The sequence below is a fragment of the Microcebus murinus genome, chromosome 4 (genome assembly GCF_040939455.1).
Source record: "Microcebus murinus isolate Inina chromosome 4, M.murinus_Inina_mat1.0, whole genome shotgun sequence".
Taxonomy (NCBI): domain Eukaryota; kingdom Metazoa; phylum Chordata; class Mammalia; order Primates; family Cheirogaleidae; genus Microcebus; species Microcebus murinus.
The window spans coordinates 100,521,622-100,537,744 of record NC_134107.1 but is presented as its reverse complement, the minus strand read 5'-3'; the positions used below and the strand labels follow the sequence as shown (position 1 = coordinate 100,537,744).

General features: G+C 40.2%; 1 long non-coding RNA gene across 2 annotated transcripts in view; it reads left to right on the top strand.

The window, feature by feature from the left end:
- The window catches only part of LOC105885175 (uncharacterized), a 434,201-nt gene that overhangs the window by 101,449 nt on the left and 316,629 nt on the right, over positions 1–16,123 (top strand). For both annotated transcript variants that reach the window (XR_012919005.1, XR_012919004.1), the window contains exon 2: positions 5,668–5,792. This is a non-coding gene — a long non-coding RNA (uncharacterized LOC105885175). The remainder of the gene's footprint in view (positions 1–5,667; positions 5,793–16,123) is intronic.

Below are 16,123 nucleotides of genomic sequence, written 5' to 3'. Positions count from 1 at the left end.
GCTCGGTGGAGGGATCCCCTTTCAGCATGGAGGGTAGCTCAGAGCAGAACTGAATGATTGCTTTCAGGGGCAGCTACTTTAATAGTCTCCTGTTTGAAAAATATGCAATTAAAGGAAATACTATTGCAAATAGCCTCTATTTGTTGCTTTAAAGCTACTATTGATTAACTGAAAAATGAGAGAGGTGTGCAAGATTATTATGTTAAGTGTAAACTACGGATCGAAGGAGGGAAACACACACACGTGGGCGCGTGCACACACACACACATATGCGACCTACATACCGCATGCAAGGAGGTGGAGAGCACGTAGCTCTCCGTTCCTTTACACATAAAATGAGACTTTCAGGGAAAGTCTTGCCCACCAGGGTTTTTAATCACTTTCTTCATGTCACTACTGTTGATAAAAATGAGAGCGTTACTGGTTTAGGATTTCATTTCTTGTAAGCTTCATCTGCTGCAGTTGGGGGTCTTCATGTGTGAGAATGATGCTTTTTAATGAATGCTCTTTGGTCATTTTCAGTGAAACAATGGAGATCCTGCGAAGTTCGATGTTGTCTTTTCCACTGATGTTTGCCTTCACCCTGCAGCCCCCTGCCAAGCTCCTTCCCATCCCACTTCCTGCAGGCTTATGGCATCCTTACTCCTCTCAGATCTTGCCCTGTGTAAACTGGGAGATATTCAGCAGGCAAATGGATGTGTCTTTAGTGGAGTATAACGGAAAACTCTTTCCTTCCCAAAATAGATGGAAACATCTCTGGCTATTATTTTCAGAGACTTCCAAAATCTTTGTCCAGGTAATGTGCCTTGTCGTCATAGCAACTGCAGGATGGTTCTTGTTTCTTTCTTCTTTTTTCTTGGCCTTCACAGATTTATTTAACACTTTTATAACTAATATGTAAGTGCCATTTAAAAGTGGCTGTTCTATTCTTCTGCATACTGATAGGGAATAGAAAAAGACTGAAAGTATAAATTACTAATTTTAGGCATTTGATCTTTTTTGTTCTGTCTGGAAAAGTTGACCAGAGGTTTACTTGTTAGTCCTTAAATTATATACAAATTAGCCCAAGACGAACATGGACTAAAACCTTTTTCTTCTTTTTTAAATTAAAATTCAATAAGCATTTGTGAAGATCTGGGCACTGGGCTAAGCCTTTAATCTATATTTAATCCTCAAAACTAAGCCATGTGTAAGCCCTATTATTGTTCCCATTTTACAGAGGAGAATGGACATCACTTAAAAGTTGAGTAATCTACCTAATGTCATGGAGCTCACACGTGGTCTAGCCAGCAGGTACCAGGTGACCCCGGGCTCCAAGCACGGCTTTGTCACTGGCATTAGAGGTGGTCTCCTCAGGAGAGATGACCTGCTCTTTTTCCACTCATGAAAATAGAGCTAAGAATTTGGGATAAATTTTTAGCATGAAGGGTGTACATCAGACTCGAGTAAGACTGTCTTTATGGAAAGGATAATTTGATATTAAAATGGGAAGTTAAGGGATTATGGAATCTTCTTTGGAGTCTGATAGTATGGCAAAAAATTTTTTCTGGAAGAAAAGGCATGGGCTATTCTGGTTCTCTGTCCATCTTTTCTAGAATCAGAGGATCCTTCAGGATTCTCTGGTTCTGTGAAAAGTTGAGACAAACTGATGATAAAGGGAGAGTCAGAGACCTGCCTGTTAATGCACAACGAAACAGACCCTACCAGCCCCTGGTGCCAGTAAAGCACAATCCCTGGTGGTCCCAGGACACCAGAGGGGCCCAGGCTTCCCTGCAGCAGGGCTTGGTTGCTTTGGGACAACATCAGGAATGGGAAAGCCAACCTGGACTTGGGTACAGCAAGTAAAAATTTTGTTAATGTCTCCAAGAAGTTATTTAAGAAGTTTTCTGTTAACCTAGTACAGCCTTGGGTAGTTGCAGAAAGAGAAAGAAGACGTATACTACATAATCTATGCCTTCATGAACAATCTTAACAAGAGGACACTTCTGAGACATAATTAACCAGTCAGGGCAACATAGAGAGTGATCAGTAACAAATGGAGTTTTTCTAGGAGGACATGTGCCAAAGGGAAGGCCTCTGGTGAGCCTTCCAGGATGCAAAGGGTTTAGCAAAGCAGAGGAGGCTCTTCAGGAAGGAAGAACACGAGGAAAAGTCCAGAGCTGGAGGCAACCATGGAGCAGAGGGTGAATGGTCAGTGGAGTGTGGAGCCAGACTGGAAGGAGCTATGTTATGAACTGGCTGCTCTGTAGGAGGTGATCAGCAGCACAGTGGTTAAGGGTGTGGATTCCACAGTCAGACAGCCCGGGTTCAAATGCTGCCTCAGCTTCACCCCGGGGAAGCCACCATGCGCAAAAGTATTCAATTTGCTGACCTTTAGTCATGTCCTCTGTAAAATGAGAGAAAGAGTTTCTCCCTCGTAAGTTTCCTGCAAAGATTAAATGAAATGTGCACGAGTAAGTCAAAGCTTGGCATCTTGTGAGTGCTCTTCTCTTAGTTGCGTCATTACCAGACATACCTCTCTGAAGTTTTGATTTTTTATTTTCCTGACTCTAAAGGTTAAAGAGACATGTTTCGTTTCCAGGTCCACTAAAGGAGAGTTTTACCTATTCCCCCTTGATTGATCATGCATTTAACTACATGCTTTGTAGTTACAATTTGCAAAAAGACTATTACATTTCAGTAACTCAACAATCTGGTGAGGTAGGCTAGCTAGGAAGGTGTGCTCCCACTCTATAGCTGAGGCATAAAAAGGTTAGAGGATTTTTCCAGAGTTGTACAGTTAGTGAATGGGGGCAGCGTTAATACACTCAGGACTTCTGGTACCAGTATAATCCCCTTCCCTCCCAGCCCCTAAACAGGCTTGTTTATTTCTAATGACACCGACATCCTCTTCCCAGATCTCTGCCAAATCATTTTAGAATTTGTATCAATCATAATTTGAAAATTTGCTGAAGTAAGTATGTAAAAAGGCATTTCAAGGACAGCGATTTTGCATTCGTTATCTCTCATGGTAGGTAATTGGAAGAAGAATATTAAGAAAAAACTCGATTCACTGGATACGTGCCTCCAAAGTATCACGACCCTGTTGTACCAGGTAGACAGAGCTGAAGGGGCTCTTGCACTTGGTGCCTCTAGACAGACTGTAGGTGGTGCATACACCATATACTAGGGTTCATTGCGGAGATTTTTGGTTATGTTGAGCTCTTAGAGTTGATGCTATTACAAATTTGATTTTTAGTTTGGAGTATTTGGCTCCAGTAAGTGATCCTGCAGAGGCCTTGTCACCCTTGCTTGCTTTAGCAAAGTGTCTTCTAGCAACCAGGAGTATTATTATTATTATTATTTATTTATTTATTTATTGAGACAGAGTCTCACTCTGTTGCCCGGGCTAGAGTACCATGGCATCAGCCTGGCTCACAGCAACCTCAAACTCCTGGGCTTAAGCGATCCTTCTGTCTCAGCTTCCCAAGTAGCTGGGACTACAGGCATGCGCCACCATGCCCGGCTAATTTTTTCTATATATTTTTAGTTACCCAATTAATTTCTTTCTATTTTTAGTAGAGATGGGGTCTCGCTGTTGCTCAGGCTGGTCTCGAACTCCTGACCTTGAGCGATCCTCCCACCTCGGCCTCCCAGAGTGCTAGGATTACAGGTGTGAGCTACCACACCCGGCCAACCAGAAGTATTATTAGGAGCAAGTTGGGAAGTTGCAGATAGTGTAAATCCCTCTGCAGGCACTACAAGGGCAATTGAATGCTGCTTCCAACCTGGAAACTGAGTAGCTCCTGTATTTGAAATTACTTCTTTGGAGCCTGCTGGACAGTTTTTTTTTTTTAGCTTCATTTCTGGAATTCATATGATAGACCACTTTCATTTTTTCTTGAAGCAAATATGATAGAAGATCTAAAGCACAAGCGTGCTTAGCTTCTGATGGTCTCTGGGATACAAACCTATGCAACAATTGTACCTGTCACTGCTCTGGCTTTATCTGGGACTAAGACATCTGATAATTTGTTACATTGGTGGGATTAGTGAAATTTCTGGATTTTTAAAAAATCTAGAAACCATCAGTCATTGTTCAGAGACAAATTTCACAAATGAAATCTACAGTCTAGTGAGGACACTTATACTGCATAACTGTGCCATCTGTCTCAAACCACAGACTTGGAGATTTCTATTCCATTTCGTTGTGGGGAGGGGAAAGGTGGTATTTCTTGGATTTCCTGTATATCTCTTCAAAACACATGGAACAAGGTGATAGAACAATAGAGTGTTAGAAAAGACCACACGTAACAGGTAACAGTGAGGCCCTGATGGTTTTCTACTAAAGAATATATATATTCTTGGATCATACAGAATCATGATCCAAATCGACCATTATTACAAGATTTCAGAGATTCCATATACACTGTGATGACAATGTCTGTATGGTTTGTACTAATTTATAATCTTTTGGTAATCTCATTTGATGATAAGTTTTCATTTTATTAATATGTATGTGATTAACTTCACACTTTAAGACTTTGATTACTATACATGTCCACACACTTGACTATATGTCTAGGAGAACTTAATCTAATACTGATGGCTTGAGTCATCAGTCAGTGCCACTCCCAGGTTTTGTTGGGTTGTCTATAATACACACATGTGCCATATATACTACATACTTTGGGATTGTTGCTAAATTTGCTACCATTAGACTGACCTTTTCAAGTGGATGAAATTATAGAATACATTTTAAAGGACATAATATTGGTTTCTAATTTAAACTGAAAAGGGGTTGGGGGAAGGCAGGCCAGAGGACAATTCTGTGAAGAATTGAAGTTATGAGCAGTAAGAATGGTTTTTCTGTACATAAGGGATAGCAAAGAAACTACATTGTTATACCAGAAGGCAATCTCTACACTAGCTGGGCCATACACATGCAACTGAATGAATTCAAATGAGAGCACTACTAGATGCTATGTACTGATTAATTGATTATGACATTAAAATATTATCAATGAATATAACATATTCCAGGCTACTTAGTTTATTTTATCAAAGTTTCTTTTTCCATGGGTATAGGGGAAGAAAACTTTGTTAATAGCTCATATTACTATGTAGAATTTTTAAAATGTGTTCATTGTAGGCACTCGGGATATTTTTTTTGGAACAAACATTGGTAGGCACTCTCAAAACTATTTAAGATGTCCTTAATTTCATTGCAAAATCCTGCTAAAAAGTCGTAGCATTGAGCTAGTGCATGGCTTTCTATTTTTGCACTTGTTCAAACTGGGAAACTTTTATTTGGGTGGGGGCAGAGTAGTTTAATAGTTTAAAGTGTTACTATATCTCAGCAAGAAATTGTTAAATTAACTTCTTTTAAATTACTCTAGGCCGTTGGATACTTGTTCTGTTCTAAAAGAGGCCCTGAAAAGATTCCAACATATACATATGAATAACTATGTCAGTGCTAATTAGTCCTAAATTAACATGAAATTCTTACTTATGCCCTAGTGAGGTATGCTTTGTGTGTTATAGTTTAAAAATTATGTGCTCTTGATGTGGACACAGGTAGCACTCTTCCATTTTTTCCCCTGTATGTTAATCGACTCTGCCTTAGAAACACATGGAACATGTCTCTGATCCTTCCATTTCTTTCTGTCTCCACTGCTACCACTCCAGGTCAAGTCAGCACTGTTTCTCACCCGAACTACCACGGGAATACTAGGCGAGTCCTGATCTACTAAGTGGTCTCAGCTTGTTGCCTTACATCACCTCTTACCACTTCAAGATCCATTCTTCACATTGTAGCCAGAGTTGCATTTTTAAAAGGCATGTGAAATCATGTTGCTCTTCTTCATAAAACTTTCCTCTCCTACTTGGAATAAAGTACAGATTCTTAGTGTGGTCTATAAGGTGCCACAGGCATTCATGCGTTTGATTAAATGCTGGCATCTTAAATCTGAAATGACCTGCTTAAGAGTGGAAAAGTTGCTAGAACTGCAGTGATCAGCTGGCTGGGAGAGGTTAGACCATGGTTACTAGAATAAACACAGCTGTTGAAAGGTGGTCAAGTCACAGTATCAAGGGTACATGGCATATTGGGTCTCATTATCCTTGGGGGGTCAATCTGGGACACAGGTATTATATAATAGGGCCCTGAAAGCGTGAGAATACGTCCCAGGCTGGTGGTTCCAAGTGTGTTAAGGTTAGAGCACTGCCTGGCATGGTCCAGCCCCCTGGGAAAGCTAGCAAATCATCTGCGTTCGGAATAGGACTCCAGTCCAGGAGGGAACAGGTTTGCATTCAGAGAACCAGTGGTAGCAGAACAGGGAGGAAGAAGGAAGGCTTCAGCTTGGAAGACTGAAGTATACCCAGAACAGAACGACCCCTGCTAGGGGCTGCCAGGGGCTGCAGCGCAGTGGGGTTCCTCAGGGCTCACATTCCTTCAGGGGCAGGCACAGAAAAGCCCTGTGTTGGATGGTTCTCAGCACCTGCAGCTGGGTGGGGCTGCACAGCATGGGTTGGAGGGGCCCCCCAGAATCCGGGGCTTGCTTTAAGGCTCATTTACCCCCTGAGGAGGAATCCATTCATTCTTTCCCAGCAGACTGTACTGCCACAGTGTTCAAACAGTACTTGATATTCAAGGGAAAAGGTCCTCATCTGAAAAGACTTTTTAAAATTAAAAGCTGTATTACATTGCAACTATCCCTTCACCCACTCATTGTAAGGGCCTCCACAGAGGAGCTTTTATTTATTTTATTTTGTTTTATTTAATTTTGTTTTTTGGCTTAGGGGGCTGCAGTGCCTCTCCAATGTTTAGTGTCTGATGAAGGCATTTGATAACCCACTGGTGGTTAAAAAAAAAAAAAAAAAAACAGTCTATATTTTCCTTTGAGCCTAAAGTGGTCTTTTTCATAGCTTCTTTAAGCTTCTTCTGGTTGGCCTACAGAGTGACCTCTTCACATTTCTGTTACTTTTTAAAATTTCTTTTATAGGCAACATTAATCCTGTAAAAATCCTTGAGTTGTGGTTAGCATTTGCTCTCATACCCACTTTAGTTTCTCTGTCGTTTTTTTTTTTCTTGTTGCGATACAGAAAACCTTTCTCTGCATTTTGATTCTCTGTTTTTTGCTTAAAAAGAAATTAAACTTTTGATGAACTGGGTTCAGTGGCGTGCACCTGTAGTCCTAGCTACTAGGGAGGCTGAGGGGGGAGGATTGTTTGAGCCCGGGTGTTTGAGTCTGTGATGTACTAGTGAATTAAGATCAGCCTGTGCAACAGAGTGAGGCCCTGTCTCTAAAAAAAAAAAAAGAAAGGAAAGAAAAAAAATTAAACTTTTGAACAATCTCGAAGGTATCAAAGAATATTCCTTTTCAACATCGAATTTCCTAGTGGAGAGAAACACAGAAACACATAAGTATTCCCTGAGAAGGTGCATCAGATCCTTCAAGAGACAGATTTTGCTGTTATGAAGGCTGGAATCAGAGAAGTGGAAGTTTTATGCCTTGATAAAGGGGGACTTCTTTATCAAGGTCTTTGGGGGGGATTCTCCAACCTTGGCTCTCTCATTTGAAAAATGGAGGTAAAGGCAAAGAAGAGAAAGGGAATTGAGTTGTTTTTCTAGGAATCTTTTCAGTTGCCCACAAGAAAGACAGAATTTTTAAACCAACAGTGGGACACAAGACGAGGTTACCAACTGTGGAGATGAAGTTCTTTGAAATCCTGGAGAGAAAGGAGAGACATTCACCTGCCCAGCTGGTTCTGGCAGGGTAGGTGAATGGGGTATGCTGAAGACGAAACAAAAAACAACTAACAGGAGAAGAGCAGTTGTGGGGTGTCCTTCTGCAGGTGGGCGTGGAGCAGTGGCTGTGGGGGGCACCTCTGGACCAGGACAAGCAGATACTGTCATCCTCCCTCATCTCTCTTGCCCCCACTTCTAGCATAAAGACTTGGAAGTATGAGTAAGGGTGAGGTAGAAGCATAGTGACTATTCTGAGCTCTGAGGTAGTAAGTCTTGAGGAGATAAGAAGCAGCTCTGCATCCTTTGGCAAGTCTTGGTGACTACTATCTAACCATGGATGATAATATGCAGCACCGATAGAATCATCTGCAATAGTGGAAATGTTCTCTGTCTTCTTCAGTAAGCTCATCTTTAGCCACAAGTGGTTGTTGAGTACTTTAAATGCTTCTAGTGTGACCAAATAGCTGAATTTTAAATTTCTTTAGTTTTAATTAATTTCAGTGGCCACATGTGGCTTGGGGCTACCATATTGGACAGTACAGGACAATAGTGTAGCACCCACCGTGCCTGGAGCAGGGAAATAAACCACAAATGGTCATTGACAGAATCAATGAGAGGATAAATGAACAAAAAATGGAAACAATGAACAAACAATGAATAAATAAATCAATATTTACTTGCATCATAAAGTTGCTGTGAAGATCAAAGGGGTTGAACCTATGTCTGACAAATTGTACATGCTGTCATTCTAGAGCAAAGTACTACTTGGAAATGAGACACAAATTGGAAATTCACACTTGAGTGAATTTTATTTAAATTATTTGTAGATGGAAATCCATAAAAAAATGAAACCCAGACTTTGTTATCTTCTTAAAACTTAGTGTCTCTTGGATTTCAGTTATTTCCTCAGTCAAGCAAAGGAGTATAAGCAGGATGAACCTCAAGTGCCATTATGAACATTCACTACTGACAACAGCTGTGTACTTAATGCCACTCTTCTTCTTCCCACATTATCAACTTGTACTTCTCCTAGCACGCCTAACTGAAAAGCTCCTTACCCTGCTTTCTCTTCTAGTTTGTTGTTTATAATGTGGTATACTCTAAATCACCAAGTAGACAAAATGTTAAGAATTATATGCCAGTGAGTATTGGGAAGGCTTCCACTAACCAATCAGGGAGGAGGATGTATGGCCTTGTGTTTGTCAATGGGGATAGATGAGGACAAAGAGAAGGAAGGCACTCATGTGACAGCTAATTTAGAATTCAGATGTTGTTTGCTTTTATTGCAGGGCTAAGGTATTATCTAGAAGGCAAAGTATGGCCTTTTATATGGTTGTATTTTATTGGTGTTGTTTGTCTGTTTGTTTTACTTATGGGACAATCTAAGTTCTTCCTAGATATGGAGATCTCATGCTTTCTGTAGGTTCCCTCTTGCAAAGGGATCAAGTGATGACAACCAGATGAGACATTAGGCAATTTTAACTCTATTCCTGGCTTAGACAGAAGCTTCTATTCAGCTTTGATCTCAGGGTGTACATACTTCCTTTATTCTGCGACGTTATTTTGAAGTTACAAAATTAGATAATTAATTAACTATTGCTGACAATCTCGTTTTATTAACAAAAATTCCATCCTGTAGGTTTTTCAGGAAAGATTCTGACTGATGCATGAGAAAGTACAGGCATGGTCAGTACTGGCCACTGGCCTGCAGGCTTTGTGTTGGCTGGGACAGTGTGCGCCCAGCACCTAGCACAGAGATGGTCACAGATTAGAGCTTGATAAGTAATTGTTGAATGCCTAGTGAATGAGCGATGGGTGAACGAACAAACGTGTGTGAAAGAATCAACAGTGCACATAGCTTGCCACTAGCTTTTTGTGGGATTAGGTGCATGCCGGTTCTTAGCTAGTCTGGGGAATTTTTGCTGACCTGACTTGATTGTCTGGGAAGGCTTTCCTTGGCACACTCAGATACAGCTGTCTGTTCAAATATGATCCAACAGCAGTCTGGTTTGTCAAACACCAGAAGCTGGTAGACTTGGTCTTTTTCATATCTTCAAGCAACATGAAATGCATATTATAGAGTTGCTGTGAACCACCTGCTGGCAGTCACTATTTCCCTAGAGCCAGCTGAGTCAGAGACATCCACTAAATCCAATTTGATTTCTCTGATTTAATTGGCAATTTTACTGGATAGCTGGAGGGGGCTCACCTTCATCTCTTTGGCAGAATCTGGCTAAGGCTTACATAAGAAAGGGTCTGGAAGGTAGTTTCTCTGGGGCACTTAGGCTTAGCTGGGCAGACTGCTGAATTCTCATTTCCTCTGGGTCTCATAGGAGGAGGAGCGATGAATGAACAGGCTAGCACTGTAGTGCTGATGTCTGGCCCCAGGTCTAGGAAAACTAGGAGAGGGGTAGTCACTGCACTCTTCTCAGGGTTCCTGGTTGTTGGAGAGCAGAGAGCCCTGATCTTGGAGGTGGTCACATTCACATTGTTGCCTGACTCAGGGTTGGTGAGAACTAGTGGCAAGTGTTTTCATTTTTGTTCTTTGAAGGATGTCGTTTCATGAAAGTAACTGAAAAATTAAATCAAATGAAATAATGTACACATCAGGGGCACAATAAAAGACCTTGAAAGAATGGCTATTTTCTTTGCACTTTATGAAGCCATTCTGATGCTGGGGAAAGGTGAACTTTTTTTCTTCCATTTTCATCCCAATCTTGTACCTTGCAAATTTCGAAGTAGACCAGACCATGTAAGAACCAACATACCTGTAGCAGCAGGGGACTCATAGGAAGAGCAGGTCAACAGTGATGATCAACAAATGAGATCCATGAATTAATCTATTAATTCTATTAATCTATCCATTAATAGAATTCAGGCCTCAAAAGGGAGGAGAAGAGAGACTTAAACTGCACCATCAGAGGGGACCCTCAGCCCTTAGGTAAAAGGCATGAGTCTCCCAGAGGCCCATTCATGGTCCTGGAGAAACTGAGGTTCCAACATATTTGCCAAGGGTCAGTCAGTGTGTATCCCTCTCTCCTTTTTCCATTTTAATTTTCTGGACCTTGAGGTCTGAGAAACTGATTTATACTTAATTACTCATTCTTGTGGCTGCATTGTCACATGCATAGAAGTAAGCATATTATCTTGGGTTTTTCCTAGGAGAGACAGAAGGTAAGATGAAAGGAAGAAAAAGACATGCCATCACTTACTGCCCTTGAGGAGTTTCAGGCATGTCACAGAAGCTGTAGGAAAAATGTTGACAGAGTGCCAGAAATGTCAATTCTAAGAAAGAGTGTTGGATGGAAAACTTCACTGAAGTCTTGAATGAGACCTTGATCCATACCAACTGTTATTAGAGAAGGGCTCCTTCACAAAGGTATGCATGGCACCCCTGAGAAGCATATTTTTCAGGAACATAGACCTGAATATTCATTAGAGTCTACTTTCACGTGTTTTACTCATGGCTGAGTATAAAAATCTGCAAGTGCTCACAAAGAGCCCTTTCTATAAGATGTAGCCAAAGCAGGTAGAGGTTTTATACAAATGTCCTGAGAAGAAGATAAGGGCACAAGATGACAAGAGTTGATTGAAGGAGTATGCATGACTCATACTATTAATAAGTCATACTTGACTAGTTGCAAGCGAATGGATGAATTGAATAAAGTAAAACAAAAGAAAACGAAAGCATTCAAACACATATAAGAACACACACACACACACATGCACACATGTTACTTGACTCAAAGATCTGTTAGTTTCCTTATTGGAAAAACTCAACTGATCAATTCATATAAGTCAGATGGCAAAACAGACATAGGAAAAACTGATGTCATGCATCTGACATCAGAGATGGATTGAGCATTAAAAAGTCACCCAGGTATGGATATTGCTGTTAGGTTTTTAGGATATCAAAATATAGATACTCATACTCAAACCAAGTATAAATAGGAAGTGTTTGGAACAAGAGTTCCTCACATCTTAGAATCATCATTTGTTTCATCTTGACTGACACATTTCATTAAAGCAAAGAATGATGTTTTTGAGGCAAAAAACAAAGCAGAGGTTCTCTTATCAAAATGTGCCCAAGAACTGTTTGGGGGTTTGTTTAAAACAGAGCTTCCTGGGCCCCACCCAGAAAGTTAGAATCAGTAAACCTCAAGTAGGGCTTGGGAATTTCATCTTTTAACAACTCTTGAGATGCTTCTGGACCATATTCTGAGGAACACTGATCTATAGTCACCATCACATTAATGGAAAATATTACTTTAGTCATTTCCTTATTCATTTATTTTGTCAAAACTGATTAATCAGAACCTCATATGCCAAATGTTGTGATTCTAAGATGTGAGGAGACAGGGATAAATGTTACACAGTTCCTGTTCTCAAGAAGTTCAGAGTTGAGTAGAGCTTAAAAGTCTCAGAGGACAATTACATTTTTGGTACCTCTTACCCTATATCAAATAATATTAACACATAACAAACTCGACTGAGGGCAGACACATGTCTCCGTTGAGCCCATGGGGTTTTAATTTATGGAGGTGACTGAGTGGTGACATGGAAGGTCTCATGCTATGGAAAGACTATTTTTATTATTTACATTCCTCAGAGGAGGGGGTCACACCACACAGGGCCACATGGGGAGTACCAGAGTTTGTCAGGAGGCAGAAAGGGGGGGATGGGAGAATCTAGGCCAAATGCTTTCTTAATGAGGTTTCCACAGGAGAAGAAGGCAGAGCAAAGTAAGCAGTTTAGGATTAGCTAGTTTGAATAATTACAGTGGGCCTTAGGGTCTAGATGCTTGGTACCTGGCTATCTTAGTCCATTTAGTGTTGCTATAACAGAATATCTGAGGCTGGATAATTTATAAAGAAAAGATGTTTATTCGGCTCACAGTTCTGCTGGCTGGAAAGTTCAAGATTGGCTAGCTGCATCTGGTGAGAGCCTCATGCTTCTTCAACTCATGGTGGAAAGCATGGGAGTGAGCGTGTGCACAGAGATCACATGGCGAGGGAGTAAGCCAAAGTCTTTTTAGCAACCTGCTCTCTTGGGAGCTATTCTATTCCCTTGAGAGCAAAAGTGAGAACTCACCTCCTCCGTAGGGCATTAATCTATTCATGAGGGATCCACCTCCATGACTCAGACACCTCCCACTAGGCCACATCTCCCAAGATTGCACACTGGGGACCAATGTCCCCCTTTGGCAGGTGCAAACCACATCCAAATCATAGCACTGACCTTGGGATGATCTAGGGCAGGGGAAATACTGGCTTGCTTTGTGAGAGTTAGATTAAAGGGGGTGGTTGACTTGCATTTGGGAGATGTGCTCTCAAGTAACTTGTTTACTCTCTTTAGAAATTAGTTAGCCCTAGGAGGGACAGTCTCTTCCTGGGTGTGTAAGACCCTCAAATGCCAAAACATCAAGAATACAGAGAATAAAAATACAAATAATTAATATAATGGTCCCTGTGATGAATAGATGCCAAATAGACAAATACAGAATCTAAGGAAATATAGACCAAGCTATCATTCTCTGATGAAGTTTATTAAATGAAAATAACCTTAAAAAGATTAAGAGCAATAATGTTATTTGGCATAAAACAATGAAATGTGAACATTGTGTGACGTAACCTGCAATATGAATCCACCAACTAGTAAAGCGTTTTCTAAAATAAATTTAGTAGCTCAAAGGTTAATGTATTTGATTACTTGTACCAGAATCCAATTCTATCATGCCTGGGTTCTAGCACATCTCTTTGAATTAGTTTCCAAGTGTAAAACTAAAGTTGTTACCTGGAATGGGAAATGGAGACCACTAGTCTACCACCCACTGGAGAAAATTACCACCTAAATCCTACAAAATAGGTTTTGACTACCAAAAATGGAATCGGATAATCTAGGTAGTTTGTGAAATATATTAAGTTATTTGTGTGTGTAGGCCGAAGGCCTCACCCTGGTACCACAGAAAGTATTATCTTCCACTTTGGGATTGTGTAATCCATGGCACAGATTGTTTTGAGTGATCTTTTAAAGTTACACTGAGAATTGGTTGCAAATCCAGGGGGCGAATTTCTACTGCTGTGTACTTTCCATTAAGAATTTGCAGAGTAATGTCCTTTATGTTGTTTCTGGACTGTGCTTCCTGGGGAAGGTGGGAATGACTAAGATATATGTCTATGAAAGAATGAATATTGATGATACATTATGTAAGGCTCAATGAAAGTTGTGAATTCGCCAGATGCTTGGAAAGTCAGCAGCTTCTCTATTATGCGTTTCCTAGGCTTAAGCTTGGAGGTTTTCCAAGAAGCAGTTGCAGAAGCAAGTGGGAAGACCTGGTATAAGTAAATGTGTGTGTGTGTGCTTGTGCATTTGTGTGTGTGTATGTGTGTGTGTGTGTGTAAATTCTAACTCGTTTAAATGAGAAATATGTGAGCCACTTTTAGATCTTTCTTAAACTGAACGACGAGCTTGAATTTTATAGGAAATCAAATTAGAAGCTGAAAGGAACCTGGATTCTCACTTCTAAGCAAGCTGCCCTCTAGGCAGTCATTTATAGGGGAACCAGGTCCTTACTGCTAAGTTTGCTTAGCAACACATTTTCTTGATGACGGTTCTCAAAGCAGAGGGAAGTGAATGGAGGTTTGATTAACCACAGGCCATAATGGCTATATCAGTTTCTTTTGTAAGTGAAAGATTGTCTTTGCATATTCATAAGGGGGGTGTCTAAGCAGCACCGCTGGAGCTGTCAAGGCCTCTAAGCTGTGTTGGATTAGTAAGTGTATGGGAGGCCTCCCAATGGGTGGCCCTGGGGACATTTTTTCACAATCAAGGAATTCAGATTGTACAGAATTTACTCACTGTAAAAGTTGTTAGGCATAGAAGGAGATTATAGAATTTATTTTTCCCATAGGTCTTTAAGGACAGGACAGAAACTCACTGAATAGGTTGCATTCAATACAATCCTGGAGCCTTTGAAATTAACTATTACTAGGATGGAAGAGCTAAAAGGAAACGTAGAAACTGAGGAGAATGAAAGTCAATCCAATTATCTCAGCAGCTGGGGGTAGGGGGGTAGCATATAAATTGAACATTGCATGGGATTAGGGCTAAATTTCGTATTTTAGGATAATACAGTTTTTCTTAATAATACACGACTGTAATGAGCTTGGCCATTACAGACGTACCTTGTTAAAATATATTAATACCAGAGTCATCTGAATTAGGAAAATAAATATGAAGCTTATATTACAGCTTGAGTTTCCCTCATCTGAAATGCTTAGGACCAGAGGTGTTTCGAATTTCAAATCTTTTCAGATTTTGGAATATTGGCATATACATAACGAGATATCTTGGGGATGGGATCCAAGTATAAACATGAAGTTCTTTTATGTTTCCTATATACCTTCTACACGTAGCCTGAAGGTAATTTTATGCAATATTTTTAATAATTTTGTGCATGAAACAAAGTTTTGCCTGTGTTTTGACTGCAGCCCCTCAAATGGAGTCAAGTGTGGAATTTTCCACTTACGGCATCATATTGCCATTTAAAAAGATGCAGATTTTGGAGGATTTGGATTTTGGATTTTTGGACTAAGGATGCTAAACCTATATTCATACCAGAGTGAACGAATTGTTAAAGATAAGGTTTATTTCATTTATATCATTTTTTTCTTTTAAAGTTACCTTTAAAATGTGTCATCTCATATTATCCTCCCAACAGGTTTTACTAAAGGATAAGAATTGTGATAAATTATTTATATCCTGTCTTAGAGAGTTATTGGCAAGGCTAAGATTAGAATCCAGTGCTCTTCCCACTAACCTTACATTGCTTCCTTCCAAACACTTCTAATCTTGGCATTGTCTGATCCTTCACCTTTACAAAAGCGCTATTATGTTGAAGACCACTACATTCTAGAGGCTTCAGAGAGGCCATGGCAGGTACCTAAGAGTAAATCAGAAATGGATTTCAATACCACGGGTTCTACTCTGGCCTACATTTTACAAAATCTAAGAGCAAGGAACACAGTCACAAACATTTTGCAAGAGATATATGTGCAGGTAAGAGATTGTTGCAGCAGCTTTAAAACAATTCTTACTCAGATGCAGACTTAGCTTGGTGAACACACGTGCTGAGTATTAAAGCCTTTTCAGAGAGTTGCTTTTGCCTGTGAGTTCCTAGAGACCATTTTTTTGATCCCTAAATTCAGCTTACAGGAACCTTTAAACAAATGTATGCTGCATTATTCTCATTATTCAATTATGACAGTCTTTCCCCCAGCATTTTAATTAGCACTCATTTACTGAGAATTAAACTGTCATTTTAGTTGAGCTCAAAGGAGGACCCCAGGGACATGCATTCCACAAGATAATAAAAGCGCCATATAATTCTGATGC